The 26,378-nt window shown below is 45.7% G+C and overlaps 1 pseudogene across 1 annotated transcript in view; it reads left to right on the plus strand.

Moving 5' to 3' along the window:
- LOC309805945 (transmembrane epididymal protein 1A-like) overlaps positions 1-23,105 on the plus strand; it is a 63,404-nt pseudogene extending 40,299 nt beyond the window's left edge. Inside the window, exons 2-7 of the transcript in view lie at positions 15,891-15,965; positions 19,792-19,867; positions 21,569-21,746; positions 22,273-22,402; positions 22,921-22,984; positions 23,089-23,105. The product of the transcript in view is annotated as a transmembrane epididymal protein 1A-like (transcript). The remainder of the gene's footprint in view (positions 1-15,890; positions 15,966-19,791; positions 19,868-21,568; positions 21,747-22,272; positions 22,403-22,920; positions 22,985-23,088) is intronic.
- The last annotated feature ends 3,273 nt before the right edge of the window (positions 23,106-26,378 follow it).

Below are 26,378 nucleotides of genomic sequence, written 5' to 3' on the forward strand. Positions count from 1 at the left end.
ACTCTCACCACTATTATGCAACATAGTTTTGGAAGTCCTAGCCATGGGAATCAGAGAAGAAAAAGAAATAAAAGGAACACAAATTGGAAAAGAAGAAGTAAAACTATCACTGTTTGCAGATGACATGATACTATACATAGAAAATCCTAAAGATGCCACCAGAAAACTACTAGAGCTAATCAATGAATTTGGTAAAGTTGCAGGATACAAAATTAATGCAAAGAAATCTCCTTCATTCCTACACACTAATGATGAAATATCTGAACAAGAAATTAAGGAAACACTCCCATTTACCATTGCAACAAAAAGAATAAAGTACCTAGGAATAAACCTACCTAGGGAGACAAAAGACCTGTATGCAGAAAATTATAAGACACTGATGAAAGAAATCAAAGATGACACAAACAGATGGAGAGATATACCATGATCCTGAATTGGAAGAATCAATATTGTGAAAATGACTATACTACCCAAAGCAATGTACAGATTCAATGCAATCTCTATCAAATTACCAATGGCATTTTTTACAGAACTAGAACAAAAAATCTTAAAATTTGTATGGAGACACAAAACACCCTGAATAGCCAAAGCAGTCTTGAGGGAAAAAAACGGAGCTGGAGGAATCAGACTTCCTGACTTCAGACTATACTATAAAGCTACAGTAATCAAGACAGTATGGTACTGGCACAAAAACAGAAATATAGATCAATCGAACAGGATAGAAAGCTGAGAGATAAACTGACACACCTATGGTAAACTAATCTATGACAAAGGAGGCAAGAATATACAATGGAGAAAAGACAGTCTCTTCAATAAGTGGTGCTGGGAAAACTGGAAAGCTACATGTAAAAGAATGAAATTAGAACACTCCCTAACACCATAAACAAAAATAAACTCAAAATGGATTAGAGACCTAAATGTAAGACTGGACACTATAAAACTCTTAGAGGAAAACATAGGAAGAACACTCTTTGACATAAATCACAGCAAGATCTTTTTTGATCCACCTCCTAGAGTAATGGAAATAAAAACAAAAATAAAGAAATGGAACCTAATGAAACTTAAAACCTTTTGCACAGCAAAGGAAACTATAAACAAGACAAAAAGACAGCCCTCAGAATGGAAGAAAACATTTGCAAACAAATCAATGGACAAAGGGTTAATCTCCAAAATATATAAACAGCTCATGCAGCTCATTATTAAAAAAGCAAACAACCCAATCAAAAAATGGGCAGAAGACCTAAGTAGACATTTCTCCAAAGAAAACATACAGATGGCCAAGAGGCACGTGAAAAGCTGCTCTACATCACTAATTATTAGAGAAATACAAATCAAAACTACAATGAGTTATCACCTCATACCAGTTAGAATGGGCATCATCAGAAAATCTACCAACAACAAATGCTGGAGAGGGTGTGGAGAAAAGTGAACCCTCTTGCACTGTTGGTGAGAATGTAAATTGATACAGCCGCTATGGAGAACATGTATGGAGGTTCCTTAAAACACTAAAAATAGAATTATCATGTGACCGAGCAATCCCATTATTGGGCATATACCCAGAGAAAACCATAATTCAAAAAGACACATGCACCCCAAGGTGCATTGCAGCACTATTTACAATTGCCAGGACATGGAAGCAATCTAAATGTCCATCGACAGATGAATGGATAAAGAAGATGTGGTACATATATACAATGGAATATTACTCAGCCATAAAAAAGAATGAAATTGGGTCATTTGTAGCGACGTGGATGGATCTAGAGACTGTCATACAGAGTGAAGTAAGTCAGAAAGAGAAAAACAAATATCGTATATTAACACATATATGTGGAACCTAGAAAAATGGTACAGATGAACGAGTTTGCAGGACAGAAATTGAGACACAGATGTAGCGAAAAAACTTATGGACACAAAGGGCAGAAAATGGCAGGGGTGGTGGTGGTGGTGTGATGAATTGGGAGATTGGGATTGACATGTATACACTGATGTGTATAAAATGATAACTAATGGGAACCCGCTGTAAAAAAAATTTTTTTTAGGAAAAAGAAAAAGAAATATATACAAATATCAACTCAATATGTTGTACACCTGAAGGTAATATAATGTTATAAGTCAATTATATCTCAATAAAATCTTTAAATTTTTTTAATTAAAGGATTTCAGAAGTAAAGATTAAATCACAAGATGCCCAAAGTAGATGAAAATTCAACTGAAAATATAATAAGAGATATAGCCAAGAGAAAAATAAATAAATAAGGAGGTAAAATGATCAAAGAAAAGATGATAGCTATAGAGAATAGGCAAAAAAGATTTATATACATATAATTGGAGTTGCTGAAAAAGCAAAACAGAACAATGGAATGAAACTAATATTTAAAACTATAATCCAGTAGTGATGGTAGTAATGATTATACAACTATATATGACTTGTCAAATCTCATCAAATTACACACTTCAAATTGATGAATTTTATTTTATATAAATTATACCACCATAAAGTAGATTATAAATTAAATAAATATGAAGTGTTTAACCCCAAAGAAATATAATCCCAGAAAACTTTCTGAAAGTAAAAATGGCCTAAATCTACATGTTGAATGCACCTATGTACATAGTCAACTCTGAGATATCTCAGAGTAAAACAATTTTAAAGGTAAAGAAAAAAATCCTCTTGGCAAATTTTCCAAATCAAATACAAAGTAAAGAAAATCAAGTTGTCATCCTATTGGATAATCATTAGTGCAAAACTAAAAAGATAGTGAAAGAAAGTATAACTGACAATTTGACCCAAAAAAAGGAAATTATAGAAAATATTTTATTAATTGAAAAGAACCAAAAAGGAAGAAAAAAGGGAACATAAAACAGATGGGTTCATCAAATTGACCAGTGCTGAAAGAAGAAATTAAAAGTTCAAGAAGTGTGGTGTTTTTTTAAAATCTGTATTTGGCATTTAAAATTTTCCAACAGTTCTGGTTATAACAGAGTAACTAGCACTGGACTAGCCCTCCTGCCATAAATAATTACAAAACTAGACAAAATGTATAAAGAAACTTTTTTTAGATATTGTGACAACAGGTAGTACAGAACCGTGATCCCTAAGAGAAGAAACGCCCATATGAGCTCCACCATAACCTGGCTTTCTTCTTGGGGACAGTTTCTAGACCACAGTACAAAGAGGTAGAGCCCAAGCAGAGAACAGTGGGCTCATTGAGCTGAAGAGGCAGAAATTAGATTTTAGGGCTGTTGAAACAGCTGAAATTTGTGAGGCAGCGTACTGAAAAGGAGAGAGCTGTAAGAGAAGGAGATTCAGAAATCTTCATAGGGGGTCCCCTCAAGTGGTTGACTGAATATTCAGCTGAACAGAGAGAGATGAGAGTCTTCAAAGCCTGGCAGAGAACAGCTATTGAGAAGTTGGGAGCCTCACAGAGATTCCAGCGGTCTCACAGCACTGGGAGACATAGCAGTTCCAACCAGCCAGAGTGGCTGAACTATGGTGCAGTTCAATTAAGGCCTCAGAAAGGCCACATCTTAGGAGTAGAACTAGTCTAGCCCTTAAGTAAGGAATACTCTAAACCAGTCCTAACAAGGCTTAAAACAAGCCTTGAAGAAACAAATCAAATTGATTCACCAGTAAATCGATTGCCTACTAAAATGAACCTCAACAAACGTTAAAGCCACATCATTCCCATAGCATAGAATGTACAATGTACACATAACAATCGAAAATCAATGGACAGGTGAAGTAGCAGTAAAATGTGATTCAAAATCAAGGAAAAAAAGTTAAGAGAAACAAACTCCACATGATAGGAGGTGTTGGAATTAACAGACACAGACTTTTAAAAGGCCATTATAAAAATGTTTAAGGGGGCTCCCCTGGTGGCACAGTGGTTGAGAATCTGCCTGCCAATTCAGGGTACACAGGTTCAAGCCCTGGTCTGGGAAGATCCCACATGCCGCGGAGCAACTAGGCCCATGAGCCACAACTACTGAGCCTGCACATCTGGAGCCTGTGCTCCGCAACAAGAGAGGTTGTGACAGTGAGAGGCCTGCGCACCGCGATGAAGAGTGGCCCCCACTCACTGCAATTAGAGAAAGCCCTCGCACAGAAATGAAGACCCAACACAGCCAAAAGTAAATAAATAAATAAATAAATAAATAAAATACAACAAAAATTGTAAAAAAAAAAAAAAAGTTTAAGGATTTAAAGGGAGAAACCGAACATAGTGAGTGAACAACTGGGGAAATTCAGTAGGTAAAGGGAAACTATTAAAAAGCATCAAATGGAAATTCTGGAATTGAAGAATACAATATCAGAAATAAAAAATTTGCCAAATGGGTTGAAGGGCAGATTAGACACTGCAGGAAAAAAAAGATCAGTGAACTTGAAGGCAAGTCAATAGACCTATCCAAAGTGAATCACAGGGAGAAAAAAAATGCAAAAATTGACCAGAGCCTTAGTGACATGTAGGACAATATTAGGCAGTCTAACACATGTAATTGAAGTCCCAGGAGAGGTGAGATAATATAGCATGCAAAAATATATTTGAAAAAATAATGGCTGAAACATTTCAAACATCTCAGATATTATGAGAAAATATCACCCCACAGATCCAAGAAGCTCAAATGCTAAAAAACAAAGATAAATAGAAAAATCTTAAAGGCAGAGAAAAATGAAAAAAAAATTAAACAATGATAAAACATTGACTTAGAAATAACGCAAACCAGAAGACAATGGAACGACATCTTTAAAATACTGAAGGGGAAAAAACTGCTAACCTATAACTACAATTCATGCAGTGAAAATATCCTCCAACAGTAAAGGCAACCAATAAAAGGAACCAGAGCTCCTTGGAGAAATAGCTGATTCCAGGACTAGGACATGGAAAGTACAATATGAACCTGGGACATCTCATAGAGCCAGGAAGTACTGATCAATGTGGAGGGAATGGTTAAGTCTGAAAATCTTCATTTTGCAATCATCATAGTAAAAAAATTGGCTCAGGAAAATAGGTGTTAAATCTATAGGGAAGTTGATAAGGAGCAGGATATTTACAAGGTCTTAAAATTTCTCCGCAAAGATGGCTTATTAATTGCAAGGAAAAAACAAGTTGATAAAGCAGACAACACCTTGACTGGGTAATCCAAATCAACATCACCAGCGATGGGCTGGTGAGCATGTGTGCCTTTAAATGTGATGTCCTGAAAAGAACACAATGTCACATGTATATTATTACTGCCCAGGATGTGTAAGCTAAATCTAATCACAATGAAACAAGGAGATGCAATCTTAAGTGCATAAAATTACCTAGGGAGTGTACTTGCCAAAAATGTTTAACATAATCAGAAAAATGCAGAGTGCAGAACATTCCACAAGATGGCTAGCCTAAGCTCTTCAAAGTCAGTACCACGAAACCTACCCAAAAAATTTGTAAGGGAGAACTGTTCTAAGTTAAAAGAGAATAAAGAAACATAATAACTAAATGTAATATATGACTCTTGACCCAATCCTGGATCTAAAAAAAAAAAAATGCTATTAAAGTAAGTTTGGGCACAAATGGTAGAATTTAAATATGAACTGGATATCAGAAGATATTATTCAATTAGTGTTAGATGTTTGGAGTGTGGTAATGACCTTGAGGTAAGTCTGAAAATGTCCTTATTCTTAAAAGAAATATATGCTGAAGTATTTAGGACTAAAATGTCATGATGTCTACAATTATTTTCAAATGATTCAGAAAAACAAAAAACTAGAAATAGAGAGAAAGCAAATGTGGCAAAATGTTAATGACTGATGGTTAGGAAAAGGATATATGAGCATTCAGTGCACTATTCTTTCAACTTATATGTAAGTTGAACATTTTTTAAATAAAAAGTTGAAAGAAAAATAAAACAGTAAAAATGACCTTGGAGAAAACAAGGCTAACTCTGGGAAGAAGAGAAAATATGCATACAGGGACTTCCCTGGTGGCACAGTGGTTAAGAATCCATCTGCCAGTGCAGGCTACATGGGTTAGATCCCTGGTCTGGGAAGATCCCACATGCCGCGGAGCAACTAGGCCCGTGCGCCACAACTACTAAGCCCGCATGCTGCAACTACTGAAGCCCGCAGGCCTAGAGCCCACGCTCCGTAACAAGAGAAGCCACCAAAATGAGAAGCCCATGCAGCGCAATGAAGAGTAGCCCCTACTTGCCACAAGTAGAGAAAGGCTGCGCGCAGCAACGAAGACCAAACACAGCCAAAAAAAAGAGAAAAATATATATATATATACACACACTCACTCACACACACACACACACACACACACACACACACACAGTATCCTCAGGGAAACTTGAGACGCTATTACAAGCGTAAAAAAGAACAGGATATTCTCAAACCAGAAAATTCCGTAAACAAGACAACACTCTTAGAAATTAAAAATTTGATCATTAAAAAAAATTCCAATAGAAGGACCAGTAGATCAGAAAATAGATGTAAAAAACAACAAAATAGGAAGTGTGAGAGAAAAGATAAGAGCTATAGAGGATCAGTCCAGGATTCCAACATCTGACTAATAAAAGCCCTAGAAACTGGAAATAGAAACATGGGCGGGGGGAGTATTTTCAAAAAATAAAACAAGAAAATTTCCTAGAGCTGAAGAACATTTGACTTCTATCTAAGATCCCAGAACAATGAATGAAAAATAACTCCATTGAGGTATACTTACATCATTTTTGTGGAAGTTCAAGATGCTGGGGGTACAGAGATGGTTAAAAGATTCCAAAGATATAAACAAACACACTGACATGTCACCTACAAAGAACCAAATGTCAAGCAAGGTTCTGAACATTTTGACCAGATAGCTTGATGCTCACAGCCACTGACAGAGTGCACCTCATACCAAGAGGTCTCCCTGGGGAAGGCCCCTATACTTTGCCCAACACCACTGTTACTGGCATATCTTTCTTTTTCATAAGAAACTGAATCACCAGAGAGCAGGAATACCAACTTATTCACCTTTATATCCCTGTCTCTTCTTTATTTCTAAAGTTCTGCAAAATATATACAAAGTTCTTTTTTTTTTTTTTTTTTTTTCCCGATACACGGGCCTCTCACTGTTGTGGCCTCTCCCATTGTGGGGCACAGGCTCCAGACACGCAGGCTCAGCGGCCATGGCTCGCGGGCCCAGCCGCTCCGTGGTATGTGGGATGTTCCCTGACCGGGGCACGAACCCGTGTCCCCTGCATCGGCAGGCGGACTCTCAACCACTGTGCCACCAGGGAAGCCCACAAAGTTCTTTTGAATAAGCTATAGTCAGTCTCTGTCTCTCTGTCCTTATCTCATCGTTTCCTTCCCTCCCATTTTCTGTCCCCTTCTTTCTCTGATCCCTTGTTCATCCTGGAAACACTGATCAAGACCTAGTGTGCTGGGTCAGGGGCTATCAAGTGAACAAAGACCATTAGTGGTTTCCAGGAGCTCACAGCTGTGAGGAGACAGACCCCATGCAGCACATGGCCCTCCTGGGAGCCTGGACATCTTCCTCCCCAAATTACAGCACAGAATCCAGATGTACCTACACAATAGTTTAAAGTTTCCTATTCTTAAACTTGAGTTAAACACAGATGGAATTTTCTATTTTTCTAATTTAAACATTTAGCTAAGTTTTAACTTATGGAATTTTGTAAAAGGTCAGGGGCTCCTTAGGGAAGAAAATGTTCCTCCTTCACATCATCCAGGGAGAATCCATACGTTCCTTCCATCTTTGTAGCCCCTCCCCCTGTGAGTTGTTCCTTGAAACAGGAGGCCACAGGATGCAGACGAGGCCTCATCAGCAGAACTGGGCCTGATGATGACAGTGTGAGTGGCCCAGGGACTCTGAGTGCCTTGGAAGGGGGACTGGGAGAGCGAGGCTCTTCGCAAACAGTTCCCAGAGGAGCATCTCCCCCTAGTGGCCACAAGTGGGAGCTGCAGTGCTCTCAGCCTAAGAAATGCCAACACAGTGTAGGGCTTTCCACACATATCCTCCACCCCATTCCACCCCACCCCTACCCCGCAGACGCTGGACTCCCTTTTCAGAGTCTGGCCTGTGTAAAAGACACAGGCCACCTGGATCTCCATTTATACAATCTCCCTGGGTCCTGGGTGGATCTTACAGGTGTGCTGGACTTTCCTTGTCTGTGCAAGACAGAGCCCCTGCCCGCCCAGGCCTGTTCTGTGAGGGCAGCTGCTTCCCGTCGCACCCCTCTGGGCATCAGAACCTTGATAACGAAGCTTAGCAACAGCACTCTTCCCTTGCACAAGTTCCTTCTAAGGCCAGGGGAGAGGTCTTAGCAAAATGTTCATATGGGGCTTCCCTGGTGGCGCAGTGGTTGAGAATCCGCCTGCCGATGCAGGGGACACGGGTTCATGCCCCGGTCCAGGAAGATCCCACATACCGCGGAGCGGCTGGGCCCGTGAGCCATGGCCGCTGAGCCTGCGCGTCCGGAGCCTGTTTTCCACAACAGGAGAGGCCGCAGCAGTGAGAGGCCCGCGTACAGCAAAAAAAAAAAAAAAAAAAGTTCATATGGACACATGTTTAGGCAAAATCTACAAAAGTAAGATATTTTTGGTATTATTTTTCCAAAAGAGGGTCCCACAAACTTTTTAAGCTTTCAACCACACAAAGTCTATACATATCTGACCCTAATGGTTGCATAGGGGCCACTTGGTGTAGAGCTCTCTGAATAGTTCTTCCACTCAAATGCCCAGTCCCCAATCCCACTTCACCCCCTGGAGGCTGCAGAGAACTTTGACAGGGCAGTCTGTGCAGGGGTCAGGAACATGGGTTTACAGGTCAGACATATGTAGGTCTACCTCCCACTTCTGTCCCTAGGCATGCTACTTGATTGTGTCTCTCTTTCTTCATCTGAAAAACAGGGATAATAATTGTACAACCTCTTCGGGCTGCTGTGAGTACAGAATCAGAGAATGCACAGAAAGACTTATGTTTGATGCCTGACCAGTAAGAGGCTCCAGGAATAGTGGTTACGGGAAGGTCCATAAATAGATACCTACCCTGGGAATAAATATATATACCCCTAACTTCAATTCAACTCTCTATGTTAAATTGGACCAAGTAAAACTGCCAGTATTTCACTGTTTTTTGACCTACAAAAATGGCAGTTTCACGTGATTTCCCCTAATAGAACATACGATGACAATAATTACATAGGGTGGCCGGGGTGTGGCTATTGGTAGGGACCCCCAATCCCTCATGGTGTATCTGTGCTTTGCCTGGAGAGGCTGAAAGAGGCAGTTTGATTCCTTGCTCTCTTCTCCCTCCGGGAACCCCACTCTGTAGCCATAAAGACCTCTGATATAAAATAAGCCCTGGGATGTAATGTACAGCATGGTGACTATAGTTAATAACACTGTCTTGCATATTTGAAAGCTGCTGAGAGAGTAGATCTTCAAAGTTCTCATCACAAGAAAACAATTTTTGTAACTCTGTTTGGTGATGGATGTTACCTAGACTTATTCTGGCGATCATTCTGCAATATATACAGATATTGAATCATTATGTTGTACACCTGAAACTAATATAATTTTACATACAATTATACCACAATAAAAAAACTTATTTAGAAAGTTCTCATCAGCCAGACCACAGAGGGTCCCCCTGCCCCCAGCACTCTATGAAATGCTGTCCCCTGCTGTCGGTCCCTCTGTGGCACCACCTGCTCTCTGGACCACAGCTCCTGTTTGGGAGGTGCTGGGGCTCTCCTGGCCTCTTCCTATCCCAGTCCTTGGCACCTAATCCAGAACCTCTCTTTCCTCACCCAATGCTCAGGAGAGCAGGGGAAAGTCTGGTGGGGAGGGCGCCAGGCCCAGATGGAGTCCACACTGCAGAGGCCTCACCTGGTGGCCAACCTCCTCTAGCCTAAAGCTGTCCCTGAGAATCACAATCTCACAAAAGTACCCTCTGGCTGCCTTATTTAACTAGTTCCACCCCAAGTGGTCCCCAGGTCACACACTCTCTGAGAACACACGCAGAATCCCAGAGCCCCTGCCACGGGCATGAAGCACAGTCTGACAGACGACTGGGTGCTCAGCTGGTCCTTCAGTCAGACCACAATCCCAGGAGCCCTCAGAGATCAGAGGGGAGAATGCCACGCAGACTGTGCCATTGGAGTTCTCTGAGAAGCAGAGGCTGACTGAGCTGGGAGGAACCAAGGTCCACCAGGGTGAACGCAATGAAAGAAGGGGGAGGAAGAAGGACGGGATGGACAGCCATCACGACGCAGGCATGTCAGTTTCCACCAGCCCCACAGGAGCTCTGGAACAAAGATGTCCGAGGTTTCCTGTTCAGAGTCCCTCACTGGGCAGAAATAGCCAGGCCCTATGCCATGGTCATGCTCACATTGGCTGGGCTCAGCTCAAAAATTGAAACTGACCTTGAATGTGGACCCAGATGCTGAGGCTGTAAGCTCACCTCAATCCTCGAAGCTTCTTGAAGGAGAGAAGCAGGCAGTGCAGCTCTGTGCCTGCCACAGTGCATGCCTTGTCCTGCGTGGACCTGCTTTTCCACATACATGGGGCAGACTCTGGGGGCCTGTCTTCTTTCAGGAAACTCTACAAGAGGGAAGTTAGGGGGATGAAATACAGACCCCATTAACTGCAGGTGGTCTTGGGACCACAGCTTGTACCCAGTGCCTCCCTCCTCTACCATGCATTCTAAATTCCTCTTGCCCTCAGCTACCACCTCTGCGGTCTCAGTGGTTTACCTGTGGTATGACCCAAGCCCTGGTTTTTGAGGAGTCTGAGCTCCTGGAAACAAGGAAATGCACCATCCAGATCCTCCTTCAAGAAAAGATGTGCTGACCAGCTGGGAGGAGTGTGATTGCTGACCATCTCCAGCTGTTCATTTCATCAGTATGGGCCCCAGCCCATAACTGAGCAAGGTGGCGGCACAGAGCCTAGCTTTGTACCAGTCTTTGCTCTGGAGCTGCCCCACTGGGCAGCAGTTTATCATATTTACATTTCCATCTGACGGCCCCCCCTGCTCAATACTGCCCTCTTTCCTGTCAAAGCTGTTACCCTCCAGTGAAACCCCTGCACCTAACTCCTCTGTCTCAACAACTGCTTCCTGGAGAGCCCAACCTGTAACACTTGGTACCAGGATTGGTCCAAGAAAGCATCAACCATGGAAGAGGCACCATGCAAACAAAATGACCCAGGCAGCTTTTATCGGTGGCCACCCCATTGCCAGCACGATGGACACGTGAACAAAGTAACAATGATGGCAGAGACAGAGGCTATGCAAGGGCCCAACAGCATGGATTCACACTTAACAAGGACAATCTAGCTGCTGCTGCTTCTGAATGTCCAGTTGGCCAGCAACACGGACCAGTGCTAAGCCCCGTGTGTGTTATTCCATGAGGAGACCAACCAGCCACATGGTAGCAGGTTGACTACATCGGGTCCCTTCTATCCTCAAAGGTCAACAGTTCATTTTCACAGGGATAGACATCTAGTCTAGGTGTAGGTTTGCCTTTCATGCCCATAAGGCCTCAGCCAGCACTAGTGGTTATGGAATGCCTGATTCACAGATGCTGAATCCCGTACAACACGCATCTGTTCTAAAACTGTACCCAAGATTTGTTTTCATCGTGTATGGTGAGACATGCAGATGTGAAAATGATTGTCATGAAGGAAGAAATTTATACTCACAGATTTCTAGAAACGGGGCTTCCATGCCGTGCCACACAGGACCACCTAGGGAAGGACCAGTGTTGTTCAGGGTGCAGAAGAGGGGCAGAGCATAGCTTGAGCCTTTAATAGGGTTCTTGTGAGAAGGAATGGGCAAGGCAGGGCGGTACTCTGAGTCCGTTTAGGATTGCATAGTTTGAATGGCTTCCTTGGGCTCTGGGCTATAGAGGTGGACCCTAGTTGATAATTAGTACCTCGCCCTGGGGTGATTTGGAACAAGGTATGTGAAAGTTTGATAAAGGAGCTAGTTGGAGATGAGCTCTGGATTGGTTGGTTCGTATATCAAAGGCATACTTGCAGGGAAGTTGTTTGCTATCTCTAGAAATTTGTGAGCCCTGGGAGGGGCAGTCTCTCCAACATCAAGGCCCCAAATGCCAGAGGATCAAGAATACAGGAAATGAGAAAATATAGTCAATACAACATCCAACCAGGGAATTCCCTTACAGCAAAGGAAGCAAGGCATAATCACAGGCTTCACTGGTGATATCACCTGCCACACCACTTGGAGGCAGAAGTTCAGGGATTCGGTGTCTTCCAGGGTATCCAACCAATGTGTCATGGTCCCACAGACCTGCCTTGGGTCAGGATTCAACCATCTTTGGAGCTATATTATACCACTCAGCCACTCTGTCTATTAAATCCTGACCTTCAACTCCAGCTCTTTTTTCTTCACCCACTGTATGAGATGAAGGATTCTTTGTAAGATGCCAAAGAAACCCTCAGGCTCTCACACTTGTTTTCAGTTGTTTGTTAATTGCCCTCAGCTTTTCATTATGTGTCTGTGGGTTATCAACCCAATTATTAATTCCCATCTATCCACGCATGTGTGTGAAGGCATGTGTGTACAATTACATACACACACATACCTTTCAAATGCCTCTGCCTACCTTTCAAATGCCTGATCATCACAGAGGCTGGCTAGTTCGTTATTCTCTACCTGCACACTTTCCCAAGTCACCACCAGTGAAATGTTTAACAGTGGGAATACCAGCCCGAGCTGGGGGCTGTTCTGGGATGTGGTCCTCATTGCCAGCTGGGTGATGGAGTGATCAGTCCCCAAACTCCATCTTACTGACTAATCTCTTGGACAACTCCTGAAAACAGATGCTGAGATGGAGTTAGGAGTCCAAAAGTTTTATTGGCGAGTAGGACTTGGGAAAAGAAAAAGGCAAAAGCTGGAGTGGGTAGGGAGAATTCTCCAGCTATGATGCAGGCCTGCTGAGGTCTCCGCCTGCCCACCAGGGAGCTCCGGAGCACATGTCACCCATTAGAGAATCCAGCGCTGGGGGGAAATGGCCGGGCCCTTGTGACACCACCTTGTCGGGTTGCAGGTTGGAGGCCACCCTGAAAGGATGTGCCCTCAGCTGGAAAACTGAGGTTGACCCTGAAGGAGACTACAACTGAAGTTGTTAGTTCACCAAATGCTTGGCGGCTGGGCAGCGAGTCCTTTCTGGAAGAGGTATCTGAGAGGAGCATCTCCCAGCGCAGCAGAGATGATGACAAGACAGCCTGAGAACTGTTTTGGTGTGAGCCTGTGCAGAGTACAGTCAAAACATAGAGTTGCTTCTCTGGTTAATAAAGTGGTGTTGGGTAGAAGTTTACCACGAAGATAAGGTGGGAGGGGATACTGCAGAGAGAGGGAACCAAATGATCAAAGACCAAGGCAATGCAAAGCATGGGCATGTTCTAGAAAAATACAGAGAATCCAGAGAAGCTGAAGCATAATATTGGCAGGTGGGGGAATGCAGGCATGAGTGATCAAAGGGGACAGGTCACACAGGACCTTGTTTGCCTGGCCACAGAACTCCAGCCTACAGCCGACACAAGACACCTGAAGAATGTTCATCGGGAAAATGACACGATCAGGTGTGAATATTTGTATTCTGGCAGCCGTATGGAAAAGAGAAACCAGGAGGTAGAGAGGACATGGGCCAGCAGAGAGCCGAGGCGGGGTGGTCAGAGGAAAAGGAAGGTCTACCTCTGCAGGAGGAGGAACTGGCTGGACGTGGTAAGGGACTGACTGTGGGGCTGGATGAAGGGAGGAGACCAGGACGATGCCTTGGTTTCTGGCTTGGGCATCCAGTTGGCTGTTCCCCTGCCCCCAAAAGAGACCGATCCACGTGCTTTCTCTTTCTCCCCCAATCTCCTCTTTCCCTTGACCTCTGGTCTCTTCTCCCCAGCCCAGGTCCCTCACGCCACTGGACATCACTTATCCTCCTGTCTACCTGATGCACATGTACAGGAGACAATACAGGAAGACACTCCAGCAGAGGCTACCAGGCATTTCCCAGTGGGCAGCTCACAGCCCCTGCCCAGGTCACCTCTCAGTCCCAAGCTCTGGGACTCTTTGTCCCATAGAAATGGGTTGTCCAATAGTTAAGCCCCCCCAACCCCCCACCCACCCCTGGCTGCCCAGACCTGCCAGTCTATTCTCCCCTTCTGCCCCGCCCCCCATCTCCCTGCTTCAGCCCCTGAGCCTACACTTTCCTCTTGTATTTCCCACCCCAGGGCCCTCCACTTGCAATGTCTAAACCATCAAGACACGGTTCAAATGCCACCTCCTCCCTCATTCCCCCATTTGCCCCAGTCTCTACTGGCCTCGGTGTTGTCCTCTCCACCCCTCTTGTGAGGTTTTACACACTTGTAGTTCTCCTTTGCTACATGTCAAGAACCCAAAGACAGCGTCTGTTCCAGGCAGGGCCTTGCTCTGAGTAGGGGTAGGGGAGCGTCCAGGGAAGGAGCAAGAAGGCACAGCCAAGACCCGGTGACCAGGACAGAGGGCAGGGGATGGTGCAGAAGACAGGGCGTGGCGCCTCAGGGCAGGAGGAGCTGAGCGTCAGTGGCTCTGGCCACCGCTGTGCCTTGGCAGGGCAGCCCCGCCAGAGCTGTCAGGGCTGCAGCTGCAGAATCGAGGCTCAGAAGCAGCGCCAGTGCAGGTGGCGCAGCGGAAAGCAACATCCAGGACCTCAGCCACAGCTCTTCCCTCATAGCCACTGAAAGACCTGGGGAAGGGCAAGCACACGGGGGCGCGGGTAAGAGTGGGGAACGTGGCCATCAAGGGTAGCGAGCCTGGGTTTGTATTCACTGGCTGGTGAAACCTGGGGTGCTCCACTTGGACTAATAATAAATGACAGTAAGTGTCACCTATTGTACTACCAGGGCGCCAAGTACTTCACATGCGTTCTTCTGACAGTGGGACAAAGGCTCAGGGCTGAGGAAGGGAGCAGAGTGGTGTGTGTTGTAACGATACCGCCCTGTTCTGGAGCCCTGCCAGTAGGGAGGAGCCCGGCCAGCTCTCAGCTACCTGAAAGTGACGCGGACCCACATGGGGCCTGTGCCCTCCCCCTGCGTGGGCAACAGAGGAGGGGCCCGAAGGGCCTCTTCTGACAGTTGAGAGGTGGGGAGAGTCCCTCACAAGCCCCAGCCCCCCACTCCCGAGCGGGCTGCTGGCCGAGGCATGGGCACTCTCTCGGGACACCTGGCTCTGGCGCTGTTCATCTATCACAGTGGGCTCTACTATACAGCGATGGTGTCCCCGGCCCTCTCGTGGAGCCAGGAGCTCCTCTTCCCCCCACTCCCCGCAAGGGACAAGCAAGGCCAGAGGTGGTGGCAGCGGGTACGTGCAGAGGGAATGGTGAAGATGGGCGCCGGTGAGATGCTGATCTTGGGAGAGTTCTTCCCACCTGGAACCAACTGTTTTCCCCTGATAGACTGGGAGGATCTTCGGCGGCCTTTTCAGCATCACCATGAGTGGCAGCGTGCCACCGTCTTTGGGTTCTTCCTGCTCAGTGCCCTGGTGGAGCTCACGAGCCAGGCGTGGCTGGCTCAGCGGAGCATGAAGCTGGAGCGGGTGGCCACAGCCTTGGCCCTGGTTGTGAGGCTGCTGGAAATGGTGGCCCACATCGAGCACAAGAACACCCTGGAGGTCCGAGTGCACACCATGCTGATGCTGCCTGCCTTCCTGCTAGCTCTGGTGCTCATCGTCGAGGTCTGGGTCCCTGACCAGCCCCCACTCTGGGTGCTCAAGGCCTGGCTGATGGTGGTGTCTGGCTCCTGGTTGCTGCAGGTGACCTGGATACTGTATGCCCCACTTTCTGGGCAGCCCTAGTGGGCAGACAGCCCCGTGGAACTCGCCTTTCTCACTACCTTGTTCTGCTGGCAGCTGGGCTTAGGGGCTGCTGTGCTGGCCACTGTCTATGGCCTCTGCAGCCTCTGGCACTGTCGCTACCCCTCCTGGGTGGGATTTCCAGGGGCCAGCCGTGCCCCACAGGTGACAGAAACAGAGAGCTTGAGACGCTCAGGGCAGAGGCCGTGCTACAGGATGGAGACGTCTAATCTAAAGACTGTCCTTCTGTCCCCAGCTGTGCTTTGTCTTGTTCCTATAAAGAGCTCTGTGAGGGTGCCCACTAGGTGAGCGACACTGCAGTGTCCTGGGATCCACAGTGTAATTCCTATCTCAGGAGCCATGTTCCTTGTCCCCAAATAAACCTGCCAGCTATTACTGGGATGGTTTTTCTATGCTGTCAATCTATCAGCCTTCCTGTCTGTCTAGCCTACACTGTGAGTATGGTTTCTAGGCCTCTCTGAGGGGATTCCAGGGCTTCTCCTCTGGCTGCTTCTGGAATGCAGGAGGAGGTATGGGAAGAGGAAATGGGAGGAGATGAACATGAGTTGGATGGATAACCCAGTCTTCCCAGCCCCATTGCATTACTGATATCTGGTAGGAAAAATCTCCCTTTTTTAAAAAACAATTTATTTATGTATTTGGTTACACCGAGTCTTAGTTGCTGCTCACCAGTTCCTTAGTCGCGGCACGTGAGCTCCGTAGTTGTGGCATGCGAACTCTTAGTTGCAGCATGCATGTGGGATCTAGTTCTCTGACCAGGAATCAAACCCAGGCCCCCTGCATTGGGAGCGCAGAGTCTTAACCACTGAGTCACCAGGGATGTCCCGAGTCTCCCTTTCTTATTGTTCTTCTTAAAAAGTAGATTGTCGGGGCTTCCCTGGTGGTGCAGTGGTTGAGAGTCCACCTGCTGATTCAGGGGACGCGGGTTCGTGCCCCAGTCCGGGAAGATCCCACATGCCGTGGAGCAGCTGGGCCCGTGAGCCATGGCTGCTGAGCCTGCGCATCCAGAGCCTGTGCTCGGCAACGGGAGAGGCCACAGCAGTGAGAGGCCCGCGTACCACAAAAATTTTTTAAAAATTAAAAAAAAAAGTAGATTGTCTATCCTTGACCTTTCCCAAAAGTTGGGATACAGCTACTTTTAAAAGTATGATAATAATAGGGACTTCCGTGGTGGTCCAGTGGTTAAGACTTTGCCTTCCAATGCAGGGGTTGTGGGCTCGGTACCAGCTTAGTTGGGGAGCTAAGATCCCACATGCCTCGCGGCCAAAAAAAAAAAAAAAAAAAAAGACCAAAACATAAAAGAGAAGCAATACTGTAACAAATTCAGTAAAGACTTTAAAAAAAAATGGTCCACATCAAAAAAAAAAAATCTTAAAATAAATAAATAAAAGTATGGTAATAATAAACACAAAATTCAAGAAGATGAACCCCACAGGGGTGGGGGAGTGAAGGGGGCAACAGAATAAAATATGGTGGGAACACAGAGGTAGATGTAGGTTACTGAAAATGTTTTAGTTCTTAAAACTAGTAGCAGGTTCATGGGCATATCAATAAGTAAATAAAATGAAAGACCAATCATGGACCAACAATGAGAGTTTGTCATGATCCAAGGTCATAATTAATCCAGCCTGCACACCCAAGATCCATTTAAAGCTGTGGATGGGAGTAGGAACAGAGTTGGGTCTCTTGCGGGAGGTGCGGGGGAAGGCTGTGTGCATTTGTGCCTAAGGCTAGAGAGTTGAATGTAAGAGAAAGAGAGAAGGAAAAGAGTCCATCATAGTGGATCTCCTCCACATTTGTATATTCTGAGGATTTCAGATGCCTTCATTTTTCGGTTCTTTTTGTTTCTGTTTTCTATGTTGATTATAGGAGGATGGAGAACTTGTTTAAAAACAAAAGTGACTCTATTCCCTTCTGCCTTGAGGGGAGAGGGGGTAGGGCTGGCATAACTGGCAGCAGATTCTGGAGAGGGGAAGGGGGACCAAGGCACTTAGAGGAGGCCTGAGCTTAGAGAGAAAGGGATCTGTGAGGAGTTCCAGCAGTAAGGCCGCTAAAGAAACATGGAAGATGGTGAGAACACAGAGGGAGAGGTAGGTTACTGAGACTGTTTCAGTTCTTAAAACTGGTGGTGGGCAGGGAAGAAGAACAAGAAGAAGGGGGCTTCCCTGGTGGCACAGTGGTTAAGAATCTGCCTGCCAATGCAGGGGACACGGGTTCGAGCCCTGATCCGGGAAGATCCCACATGCCGCGGAGCAACTAAGGCCAGAAGGCCGTGCGCCACAACTACTGAGCCTGCACGCCTAGAGCCCATGCTCCTCAACAAGGGAAGCCACCGCAGTGAGAAGCCCACGCACCACAACGAAGAGTAGCCCCTGCTCGCCACAACTAGAGAAAGCTTGCTCACAGTAACGAAGACCCAAGGCAGCCAAAAATAAGTAAATTAAGTAAATAGATTTTAAAAGAAGAAGAAGAAGCAGCCACGTTCCTGAGCATAGAAAACAGGTTCTGGGAGCTGTGTGGCAAATGGTTAAGTTAGAGAGAGAAGGGGAGCAAGGGAAGGAACGGGGAGAAGAAAGGGGCTGGCAGACCCATCCTGGAGGGGCAGGCTCCAGATGCTGGAGGACAAAAGGTGCCTCATTCTTCCCCAGAAGCTTCAACAGCTGGAACCAGACGAGCCCCATCTTATCCTCCCAGGGGAGCAGGGACCCCACTGAGGAGAGGGCAAGCGCCTAATTCAGGAGATCTAATTCAGGTGGACTAGATCTAATTTCAGGAACCCTGTTGGCAAACGTGTCTCTGCACCTACTGACCAAAGATCCAAAGGTGAGCAGATGGGGAAAGAGGGAAAGACACACAGAGCACAGGCTTCCAGCTAGCCTTGTGGGGAGCAAATTCCCACAGTTGGCCCTGTGTATCTTTGGTGGCCCTGCGGACAAGGAGCAGCTTTCTCTACACATCTGTGCTCTCACCCAGCTCAGCAGGGATCTGGCCAGGCAGACATATGACTCACACCAGCGGATTTCTCATGTGTTTTTGAGGCTTGAAAGAATGCCAGCTTCATTATAAAAGAAGCTCACTCCCAAATATCATAATTGAGATGTCACTCCATTGTGCTATTTCCATGGAGGAAAAAATAATATTGATTCATTTTTCTTCTGCTCACAAAAGTAATAAAAGTTCATCGGAAAACAGCTGAAATCTCAGGAATGTATGAAGAAGAAAATTAAAATCACTCACAGGCTGACCATTCGTTCAGTCAACAAACACGTACTGGGCTCAGACCTTTTTAATGCCAGGTCTGCTCTGGGCTGCGGAGATGAACAGAACTGACAGAGCCCTTGTTCTTGTGTCACGTCCATGCTAGCGGGGAAGGCAGAAAAGAGACAATTCAATAGGCATAAGATATATCAGGTCGTAATAAACAGCATGAAGAAGAGTAAACAGGGGAAGGGGAACAGGGAGACTGGGGGTGGGGGCGAGTGCAGACTTCATATTTGGAGAGTCAGGTGACATTCTACCCACAATGAAGCAAAGTGAACTTGGAGAGGTTTTTTCCTTCCCATCTTTTAAATATATGTTAACATTTTTATTATTGTTTACAAGTTTTCAGATGAACATTTTCTAAAATCAACATTTTTTTCCTTAAAAAAGTAATATTTGTTCACTGTAGAAAACCTGGAACATATGGAAAAGTAGAGAGAAGACAAATCTCCCACAATAGTACTACCCAGGATAATCCTTCTGGGTGTGTCGGTGCATTTCTCTCCTTCTGTGTCGATTGCTAAACTCACAATAGTATTCACATTATTGAATCCTGCTTTTCTTCTCTTAATTCTCTCTCGTAAACATTACCCCATGGTGGTCAGGGTCTTGAGAGGGAAAGTACCTCTGTGTAGGAAAAGGCCTTCATAGAAACCCAGGTTCCCGGCTCCCCTAGCTGGCTGCCAGGTGCCGCTCGGTCTCCATCACCCTGGGCCCTCCATCCAACATGTCACTGAGAGAGCTGGACCCAAGTAACACGTCCCAGACGCCCAGAAGTCAAGTCTCAGGAAGATGGGCCACCTTGTGTCAGACTCAAGGGGAGCTGAGTTGCCAGCAGGGCTGAGGAAGTATTTGTTTCAGAGCTAGAGGTGAGGGAGGGTACAAATCCCCAGGGGGGTCAGGCAGGAGCCAGAGAGAGACAACAATGTGTGTCCCCAGAGCCAGAGTTGATAGTCCCTCTACTCCAGAGACTGGGCAGCCCCAGACTTCTCTCTAAGGCTCCTACGGGAGAGACGCCTTTGTCTTAGGAAGAAATGGGGATGTTATTGGCTATTGTGGTTCCCTCCCTCTCCGGCCGTCTCCACCCCTACCGCTTCCCTCTGGGTCTGAGCTTCCTCCTTCCTGCTTCTTTGCCTTAGGAGACCATCATTCTGGACCCCTCACACTCACCCCTCACCCTACCCAATCGGGTCATTAGAAGGTTTTATAAGCAACGCTGCTCTTCAAAAACCTTCGAGCATGTCTACTAAACCCTAAGAAGGGTTTGCTTATCTGTGAAGGGTGGAAGTGGCTGGTCAGAGGTGCTGGGACCTTCTCAGGATCTATGCTCATGTCCTGCCTATTTCACCACGGTCCAAATGGTCCAGTACTTTGAGCAGTCTTTGCTCATTCTCCTACAAAGTCTTGCTACTTTCTAGCTGTGTGTCAATAAGAAAATCACTTGCCCTTTCTGAGCCACTGGGGACTAGTAGGAATTGGTCCTAGCATTCCACAATTTCACAGTTGCTTAAGGTCAGAGCCCAGGGTCATCAACAAAGAGCTTGGGAGCCCCAAAGAGGTGACACGGAAATCCTGCTTTGTGGAGAAGAGGCTGGGTGCAGGCAACAGGGATGGTTCCGTGTAGAAGGTGTTATGGGAGCTGAGCCTCAGAGTCCCTCTAGCATAGTTTTTAAGAGCATGAAGTTGAATCTTGGCTTTGCCACTTACTGTCTGGGTGCAACCTAACCACTTCTAGGCTTCAGTTTCATCTTACAGCTTCAGTAATGATGCCTATCTCATAGGCTTGTTGTGAGCATTTACAGGTTAAGGACAGAGAGGTCAGCATCAGATCTAGACTCAAGGTGAGGGCTCAAAAAAGTGGTTCTAAGGGACTTCCCTGGTGGTCCAGTGGTAAAGAATCTGCCTTCCAATGCAGGGGATGCGGGTTCGATCCCTGGTCGGGGAACTAAGGTCCCACATGCCGCTGGGCAACTAAGCCCGCGTGCCACAACTACTGAGCTCGCGAGCCTAGAGCCCGCCTGCTGCAAACTACAGAGCCCACGCACTCTGGAGCCTGTGTGACACAACTAGAGAGAGAAAACCCTCACACTGCAACTAGAGAGAAGACTGTGCGCCACAATGACCCAATGCAGCCCCCCACCCAAAAAAAAAAGTGGTTCTAATTATTTTTATATTATGAACCATGATTATTATTGACCAGGTGAAGAAAGGTGAGCAGTGAGGGCGTGTCAGGCAGAAAGAACACCATTAGCAAAGGCTTGACAAGACAAGGTGTGTTTAGAGACAGAAGACCCGTCTGCAGGGCTGGGAAAGTACGCTGGGTGGGATCGGGGACCTGGGAGTAGGACGGAGGACGAGGCTCCAGCAAGCTGCCCCGCCCTGCTCCTTAGCTCACGTTTCTGATCCCCATCACCCGACCAGAAACGCCAGCCACACCCCTTCTGCCCCACCAGCCTTCACCTGCCAGAGTGGGAAACGTCTCTCTAGCTCCCCCACTGCTGACAGAGCCTATGCCCTTGTCACCATCTGTGTGGACAGCGCAAGTCGCCTCAATGGTCCCCCTGGGCCACCACAGTGTTCCCACCCGCATGAGTCCAACACAGGCCCCGGAGCCAGCTTTGCAGAATGTCGGTGTGGTTCCACCTGCCCTCTGCCTGAGCAGAGAGTGCCTGTACAAAGCACTTCACGGGCTGCCTTTCCCCTCCATGTCACCCCCTCCTTCTCCAGAGTCTAGATGACAAAACCACCTGCCTCTACCCAAACATACCACAGACTTGTTTCTGGGCCTTTGCACGTGCTAGTCCCCCTGTCCAGGATGCCCTCCCCCAAATCTTCCCCTGAAAACATTTTTTGGATCATTTTGTACCCAGTCCACTCTCCCTTCTTAGGGCCGTGGGGCTCCAGAACAACCCTTGATGCTGGAACTATGGTACCATGTGCTTCAACGATGCCCCAGTGCCAGGCTGCGAGCTATCAGCTCATCTTTACATCTTCAACACAGAGCCTAGCTCTTAACAGAGGCTCCAAAGAAATGCGTGCTTTCTTTGGAGGAGTGATTGAGATTGGAAAAATAGGGCCAGAGCATGGAGAGAGGGTTAGGTTATGGGGAAACACCAAAGATTTGGAGGCCAAGAAATGGCATCCTGATGTGTTTTAGGGAGATGATCGTGGGCAAGGAGAGGGCAGACTGCATGTGCCCAGGACACTGGGACTTCCCCACCTCCAGAGAGAAGCAGGAGGAGAGCAGTGGACATCGGCTAGGAGAGTCAAATGGCCACGACGAGAGAGTAGGGTTGGTCCTCCACCACCCCTTTAGCAATGACCCACTTAGAGGGTTCTCTCCTGTACTGCAAAATGAGAGCCTCCCGGGCTTCCCTGGTGGCGCAGTGGTTGAGAGTTCGCCTGCCGATGCTGCCGATGCAGGGGACGAGGGTTCGTGCCCCGGTCTGGGAGGATCCCACATGCCGCGGAGCGGCTGGGCCCGTGAGCCATGGCCGCTGAGCCTGCGCGTCCGGAGCCTGTGCTCTGCCGCGGGGTGGGGGGGGGGCCACAGCAGTGAGAGGCCCGCGTACCGCAAAAATAAATAAATAAATAAACAAATAAATAACTAAGCTACAAGGATATATTGTACAACACAGGGAATATAGCCAATATTTAAAAAAAAAAAAAAAAAATGAGAGCCTCCCTTGCAGAGTCATCCTGTCAAACCGGAAAAGGAGAAGCTGGAGTATCTCCATGCGCTGGGACATGGCTGCCTGGGAGGAGCAGCCGTGAGCCGTCTCCAGCTGCTCTCGTTCCTCGGAAGGTCCTGCGGCTGCCTGTTCCAGCAGAGAGCCTGCATCCTCAGGATGAAGGGGCTTCACTGTGGGGTGAGGGGGCAGGACAGGGCTTTCTGGGGGAGGGGCAGGAGGGAGGCGTCCAACCTTCTCCTGACCTCCGGGCCCCACACCCACCGTGTCCTTCACTCCTGCAGCCACCGCTGGGACCTGAGGCCCTTCCCCATCAATGCCCTCCTTGCTTTCCAAAAATCTCCCCAGCCCTTCCCCTGGCTCTCTCAGAGGAAGGAAGCCCACTCTGCTCTGTGACACCCCTCGTACCCTTTAGGGTGATTTCAGCTGCTGGTTAGAAAGCTCAAACCACACTGCTTCAAAGGAAAGGATTTACTAGCTCCCATAACAAAAAGTCTAGGGCAGGGAGCACTTCCAAAGGGCTTTGATCCGCAGGCCTCTACTCTGTTTTCTAGCATCTCCAGACAGCATGTGGCAGCCCCTGCCACTCATATTTTGAATAGAACAATTGAAAGGAAAAAATCCCTCTCTGTATTCCTGCATTGCACACCTCTGTCCCATAGCATTTGCCAGAGTTGGACCTGTGCATCCCTCTTTTGTATGTATACCTATCCTTCCCCCCTCCTGATATTTTGGTCTGATTCTCAGAAGAATCCGTGACCCAAAAGAGATTACAAACCATTACCTAGCAGAAAAAAAAATTAGTCCATGATAATTAATTCTAAATGTTGAGCAAACGTTCAAGTTCTGTTTGTAATTTTAAGCACCTTGTTGTGGCATAGGGTTCATTCTGACTCCCAAGGAGGCTGGAGAAATTCTCAGAGCATGGAAGAGGCAAGACAGAGGGCACTATAGCAGGAAAAATACAGAAAAGCTAGAGCTGAACACATGACCAGGTAGATTTATCTCTCTTTGGCCTCATCTAGCTTCAAACGTGACTAAATGCTTAAAGAGGAAAGGTTGAAAGTAAATATCAAAGTTCATTTATTATTTGTGCTATATAATATACATAAGTCCATATATAAAACAGTATACCTAGTTATTTTTACCTGTTTGTTCTCAGGGCAGCTGTATGGACAGAACCATTCTCAATTCATCTTTCTTGTTATTTTTACGAAACCCTAAATTAAAAGAAGTCCACCCTGGACTTCCCTGGTGGTGCAGTGGTTGAGAATCCGCCTGCCAATGCAGGGGACACAGGTTCCGTCCCTGGTCTGGGAAGATCCCACATGCTGCGGAGCAACTAAGCCCGTGCACCACAACTACTGAGCCTGTGCTCTAGAGCCTGTGAGCTACAACTACTGAGCCCGTGTGCCACAACTACTTAAGCCCACGCTCCTAAAGCCCGTGCTCCACAACAAGAGAAGCCACCTCAATAAGAAGCCCACGCACCACAACGAAGAGTAGCCCCAGCTCGATGCAATTAGAGAAAGCCTACGTGCAGCAACGAAGACCCAACACAGCCAAAAATAAATAAATTAAATTAAATTAAAAAAAGAACTCCACCTGAGAAAAGGGAACCCTCCTACACCATTGGTGGGAATGTAAATTGGTGCAGCCACTATGGAGAACAGTATGGAGGTTCCTCAAAAAACTAAAAATAGAGTTGTCATATGATCCAGCAATCCCACTCCTGGGCATATATTCAGACAAAACTATAATTTGAAAAGATACATACACCCCTATGTTCATAGCAGCACTGTTTACAATAGTTAAGACATGGAAACACCTAAACGTCCATCAACAGATGAATGGATAAAGATGTGGTACACATATACAATAGAATACTACTCAGCCATAGAAAAGAATGAAATAATGCCATTTGCAGCTACCTGGATGGGCCTAGAGATTATCATGCTAAGCAAAGTAAGTCAGAAAGAGACAGACAAATACCATATGATATCGCTTATATGTGGAATCTACAATATGACACAAATGAACTTATCTACAAAACAGAAACAGACTCACAGACATAGAGAACAGACTTCTGATTGCCAAGGGAGAAGGTTGGATTGGGAGTTTGGGACTAGCAGATTCAAACTATTACATAGAGAATGGATAAACAACAAGGTCCTATTGTATAGCACAGGAACTATATTCAATATGCTATAATAAGCCATAACAGAAAAGAAAATGAAAAAGAATAAAAATAAATAAGTAAAGAAAACAACTCCACCTAAAATTAAAATCATGAGGATCTAGGTATAAAATAAATAAGATACAAAGATATGTTGTACAGCAGAGAGAATATAGCCAATATTTTTAAATAATTATAAATAATTATAAATTATAAATAATTATTATAAATGGGGTATAATCTAAAAATTGTGAATCACTATGTTGTATACCTAAAAATTATATAATAAATAAAAAGAAACACAAGGAGACACCCCTATACACCTATTAGAATATCTAAAAGTAAAGAGATCAACTATACCAAGTGTTATTGAGGATGTGGAGCAACTGGAATGCTCTACAATGCTGGTGGGGAAGCAAAATGAAACAACCACTTTGGAAAACAGCTTGGTAGTTCTTCTGAAAGTTAAACATATACCTACTATATGATCCAGCCATTCCACTCCCAGGTAGCTACCCAACAGAAATGAAAGCACATGCTGTACAAAGACTTATACACAAATATTCATAGCAACTTTATTTGTGATAGCTAAAAACTGGAAATAAGTCAAATGCCTATCAACAGATGAAAGGATAAACAAATTGTGGTATGTCAATACGATAGAATACTATTCTACAATGAAAAGCAAAGAACTATTGGTACGCATACAACAGCATGAATGAATCTCAAACCAATAATGTTGCGTGAAATGTCAGAAAAAGAGTATATACGTATGATTTCATGTATATAAAATCTTAGAAACTTCAAGCTTCTCTATAGTGACAGAAAGCACATCCATTATTGCCTAGGCAGGGGAGAGGAGGCAGAATTACAAGGAGACACAAGGACACTTTGGGGGGTAATGGATACATTCATCATCTTGATAGTAGTAACAGTATCGCAAGTATATACGTATGTCAAAGTTTATTGAATATCAACTACACATCAATAAAGCCACTTAGAAAAAAGAACCCCAAATGTTCACTACACCTTTCTCCTTTTCTTCCTGGAACCTTGTGCTTAGGGCCTTATTTTAAATTCCCCCCTTTCTTCCCTGTCTCTCCTTCAATTTCATAATCTGCCTAAATTAAGCAGGATTCTCCACTCTGGGCTGGGGAGTAATGTTATTATTTCATGACAGTGAGACTGATACTGGGAAAGCTTTATCCAAAGTCCAGGCTCTTATTCAACTCATCCAAAAGAATTTGGGCACAGAACACAAAACACAAAGGAATTAAAAAAAAAAAAAACACACAAAGGAAACAACACACACACACACACACACACACATGAGGCTGAGGAGCAAAGAACAAAGAAGCAGTTTATTGAGGTAAAAGCAAAGGACACAGTCAGAAAAGA

Source organism: Mesoplodon mirus (assembly GCF_964341445.2).
Source record: "Mesoplodon mirus genome assembly, chromosome: 6".
Classification (NCBI taxonomy): Eukaryota; Metazoa; Chordata; class Mammalia; order Artiodactyla; family Ziphiidae; genus Mesoplodon; species Mesoplodon mirus.